The sequence below is a fragment of the Pinus tabuliformis genome, chromosome 4_2, assembly GCF_031772625.1.
Source record: "Pinus tabuliformis cultivar Carrire ecotype Pingquan chromosome 4_2, CPIR1, whole genome shotgun sequence".
In the NCBI taxonomy this organism is placed as follows: Eukaryota; Viridiplantae; Streptophyta; class Pinopsida; order Pinales; family Pinaceae; genus Pinus; species Pinus tabuliformis.
Genome location: NC_142304.1, coordinates 937,409,753 through 937,415,415, shown reverse-complemented (window position 1 = coordinate 937,415,415; position 5,663 = coordinate 937,409,753).

Below are 5,663 nucleotides of genomic sequence, written 5' to 3'. Positions count from 1 at the left end.
GGAGGTTGGAATTTTGTATCTTGTAAGGAAGTGTTGTTGGTTTCTCGGTGGAATATCATAGTGTTGGGTGATCTAAGCTTTTCATGAGGTGAAGAAGGGATTTCATGCTGGGAGGATGATGCTGGGTCAGAACAATTGGTTGTAATCCTCTTTGCTATTCTTGATATTAACAAAGCTATTCAAGTTTTCCTCCACATTCTTGTATGTTTGATGATATATGCATTTGTGTGGTCAATATATATCTGGTACTATATTGTTTATGATTATAGATCTCTGTTCTTCAATAGTATTATGCTTCTTTGATTCCACAGGTGCTCTTTGAAGTTGGGTAGACGAAGGCAAAGTGGCAAGGATCCGTTAGAAGGGAGAGGAACCAAGCAAGGAACCAAGCGCAAGACTAAGGTTGGTGTCCTTTGTTCCCCTCTTATCTAATTCTCATAAAGGAAAGTGAAAGTAGTTTTAGTTTGTTTGTTTCTAAGATAGCTACCAGTCTTAGTGGGACTAGCACCTCCGAGTGGACACTAGATTTCCCGATAACAAGAGATGAGGACGACATTTTATCATTTCCCTCCTAGGATAATCACTGATGTCTGGATGCACATGGAGGGGTAGAGAATGCCCATGAGGGGCCTATCTGAGTAGCTGGATAGGATTTCCGCCCAGACACTCGCACTACTATCTAGTGAGGATGTGTTTTTCTCATTGGAATTTCTGTATGTGGTGATTGATTGGAGACAGTATCCTAACATCCTCTTCACACTAGCTGAACCTCTAGATGATAGAGATAATATCAATGTTTTCTTTAAATTAATCTAGTTTCATTCTATTGCTTTAATTAATTAGAATTAAATTTACTCTAGCACATTCTTTAACTTGTTTTATTAAATTGTTTAATGAAATTGTCTAATTATTGTTGTGTACTATATATTTTGTAGACATCTGCAAATTTGATGGGGACATGCCTCCTTCCCTACCGGATGGAGGATATGAGGAGATGGGTGAGGCCCAAGAGGGTGAGGCACATCCTCAGATGGTCATAGTTTTGGTCTGTGATTTTGAATTGACTACTATGATAGATTGGCCATAGTTTTGGTTGAGATGAGAATCTACGCTTTGAGGGCTCAAGATATTAGCGTAGATCCTCTATTCTTGGATCTTTACAGGGATTTTCCACGTGAGATGATGTTTCTTATGCGTCATATCATCAGAGATGGTAGGCTACTGGTAGTGATGAGGGATGTAGGGCATGAAACTGTAGATACATCAGTTGAGGGTGGTGGTCATGATGGTGAGGGTGATCATGATGCTTCTAGTAGTACTACCCCATAGGATCATGGTCGTTAATGTGTCGATGATCCTTCTAGTAGTACACCTCCCCCTTAGTTTCTTGATGATGAGATGCTAGAGCTAGAGTATGTGCCTTATGCTTATCTTGACAGAGAATACCAGCCACCTCCTCCTCCACCTCAGAGTTTGCTAGACCACGTTGAGGCAGTAGTTTACCATCCATCGTCTTCTACTGCAGACCAGGATAGCACTACTATGTCTATTGTATCGTATATTTGATTGCAGTTATTTAACTTGTTTGTATATATATGGTGCGTTTTTTTTCATGTTTATGTACTTAATTTATATGTTGGTGTTGATGTGTATATTGTTAGGCCATGTTAGATATGTTCATTTAATGTGATTGGAGATAGATGTGTATGTGATAATAGTTATTTGACATGAGATGTATATTAATTTGAGGATGCATGTCGTGATGATGTTAGATTACAATGTTTGTGTTTTGTTAGATGTGATCACGATGATGATGCCCTATTACCTTATTAGATTTGTGTGCTACTTAATGACATTTATATGTTCTAGAGGTGGATATAATTAGATGGTCGTAGTGAAGTCGAATGTGTATCTTAGATGATGTTTATGTTTGTTACATACTTATCATCACGATGTTCATTTTTATTAAATAATACTTAATATATATTATGTGTTGGTGAACTTATATCTAACTTTTATATATGAAATTGCATGTAAAACAACTTACTTTAAAAAACTGCAAAGATATTTTTTATAAATTAAAAAGTTTATTATAGTTGAAACTATGATTGTAAAATTACGATAAATATTCTTCTATTTCTTAGATAGTTCATTAATATTCAATCTAACTTAATTAGTAAAATATTTCAATACTCACAAGGAAAAAATAATTAAAGGTAAAATATTTTAGTTAGTTCTTAATAAGATGAAAATGTGTAACTCACTCAATTTTTAATATAAAATAAAAATAATAATAAACTATTCAAAAATACAATTTAACCAATTCAATATTGGTTTCTACATTCAATATATTGTTGAAATTAAAAAACTTAAGTCACAATTTTTTATAATCAATGTAGATTTAATATAATTTAAAAAAATTATATTTTTATAAAATTTAATTTATTGCTAAAGTTATGAGATTTTGAAGCAATTTATATTTAATATTTATAGCAACTCTTACCAATTTAAATTAGAAATTTCTCTCTCTAATAATGAGGATCAATAAATGTAAAATAAGGCTTGTGAAGTTACCTATAGTTGGGGATTTTCTCTATTGGAAGTTCTCCCTTAAAGAGGCAAGTGAACTTTTTTCTAGTAATAGAGATATAACATTTTAGTGTTATTTTGGTTCTTTATTTGCTATTGTATGTTATATGATCCAAAAATACAATTTTATCATAGGTTATAAAATTAGAATAAAATAATTATTAATTTAAGATATTATATTAATAATTATTATTCTAGAATGTTTAATTATTTAATGGAGACTTTTAGAATTAGCATATTGTTGTAACTAGGTATGACTCTCCAAATGTGTCGTATCTTAGGCTCTATTTTAGGAGATTAGTTAGCTAGTTGGTTTGAATAGCATTTATTGTAAATGGACACTTGTTATTTAATAAGTGATCCATAATTAGAGGTAGTTAGGACATGGAGCTTATAAATAGCTCATTGCAAGAGTGTTTGGTTGTTCGGGTGTAAACTCTTGCAAAATCAATTATGTAATTGTTTTTTTTCTGATTAATAAAATTACGTGTCTGAGGACACTTCTGCCATTATTGTACCGATTTAAGTTTAACTCTTTCTAATAATAAATATGAGTTAAATAATATATATATAACACTATATTACATTTAAACTTTTGACAAATAATATATTTGATTATTTCTAATGAAAACTCAAAAACTATTATTTTTTCCACATATCACGATATAGTCACTAAAATTCATGTTTTCACATTTCTCCTAGATAATATTACATCATGTTCATAATTATAAAGACATGTCTACCTTAAATAATTTACTTATAAATACATAAAAATAGATATTTACTTTACATAATATAAATAGGAAAAAAAAATGCACCACAAAGTATATTTGAAAGTCAAACAAATGCCTCTTAATCACCATGACATTATTTATATTTAATTCTTAGCCATAAAATATTTATTAATTTATTTTTATTTATAATTACCATTGAAAAGAAATGTCAAAACTGTTCCATTATCCATGAAGAAAATATCAAAACCTCTCATGCATCCATGTAAGCCCATTTGTTTCTCTTATGGTCCATAAGAAGATGTAATCAACATTTTATACATACATAATACCTCCTTTTAGTTTACATAAAGTTGCAAGAATTGTAATTTAAATATATTAAACATCACTTTACCTCTCAAGTCAATAATTTAATGTTACATATTAATACACATTTTTTGTTCATTGTTAAAGTCATAGAGTTATCACTACATGATGATTTATATTGATTTTGAAATAAACAAGAAGAAAAATCATGTGAACTAATTAATAAACCAATATGTATCTAAATCAAGACTAAATATTCAATGTTATTTCTAAATTCACTATTTTCTTCTCATTTTCCTATTTGAGAAAGATTGTGACCTTGAATCCTTATTAGCATGTGTATTGAACATAATTGAAAATACTTAGTTTTAAGTGTAAAAATGCTTTCACTGCAAAAATTTGTGTAAAAAAGTCTGTGAATCTTACCAATTATATTACAAAATTCCAACAAGGCGAATCAAAATATAATATAATTAGTGAAATAAAAAAAACCAAAAACATGCAACAATAGTATAAATGATGAAACAACAGAAGTACATATCACTCTCCCTTGTCATCACTCTCATTATCTTCCTTGCTTGGCATGATAATTGTTTTTTTTCTCATAAATATTTTTTGACTTACAGTTGTGTCTTAATATGAACCGCCAATCCCTATCCAACACATCTGGGTAAAAAAGCACCTCGTTACAGTGTTTTGTGAAAACGTAAGGCTCCTTAGATTCATGCTACATATTTCTAGAGTTGATATATATCAGCCCGCTATTGTGATCTTCATTTACATTATTCTAATCAAAGGTGTCCCACCACTTGCACCTAAAAATAGAAGTACACTTGAATTATCTTTTGTATATTTCCAACATAACCTAATGTGCCCTGCATTAGGTTTTGATCGTGGTAGCTAGAATGACTAGATTGATCAAACTTGACTTCCACTCCATAGTCTTGTGTCATGCATCCATCATCTGCATCCTTTGTGCAAAAATGATGTCCATATGCCCATATAGATGGGAACAAATTCACCTATAAAAAAGTGAAAAAATCACAGTGTCATGTGTCTAATAACCCAAACACAATTAAAACTGTAAAATATATATTGATTTTACAATTCGAAGGTGTAGTATGAAGTTAAATTGTACAGAAAGATATTATCATGACCAAGTTGTTGCACCCAATCCCTATGTTTAGTGCATCCTTTTCAACACATGCATATTAACCAGATGCACTGTACTTCTCTCTAAATTGATCATCAACCCAACTGTTAGGGCATGCCATTGCCATATTTTATCAGGATAAGGCATGCTTCTACCATTCAACTGTTTGATTTTTTTTCCTATCACTAGCCCATTTCCTCCTCTTCATTTCATATAGTGTGACCCATGGTTGTGCCATATCCATATTGTAAAGAATGAATTTGTTGATGGCTTCAATTTCAGAATTCATTGATGAAATATATATTATGCATGAGATTAAAATATGCATTAATATGAAGTACATTGTGAATAGTTACGGTGTAATAACTTGACAAATGATAATCCTACACTTAATATTTATCATGCACCTCTTTCCATTCATTTTGAGAAGCTCACCTTCTCTTTTTTTCATCCCTTTCATCATCCCAAATCATCGCACCTAATGTGTTGTTGATATGCTTGATCTAGTCACTGGCATAATAGAAAGACTCATATGATATATACCCCTCTGCCATAGACCCCTCGAATTTTTCCCTTTTTCGAGCAAAAACTTTCAATTTATTCATGTTCCTCTCCAAGAAGAATATACAATAACAAGAAACCACCCTAACTAATTCAACCTCATCTACTAGGTGAACTAGAATATGAACCTATGAGTATATGAAACTTGTCAGCAATTCCTTTTCAAACATACAAACAATATCAACTATCTCTCGATGCCACCATTGAATGCTAGCTATATGAGTCTCCTTTGATGTGATCCAACATACAAATGTATATATTTAGATTGTGCATGTTGTAGATCTTGGGGGAAGTTATGGTTCACACACCCATACACGAGCATA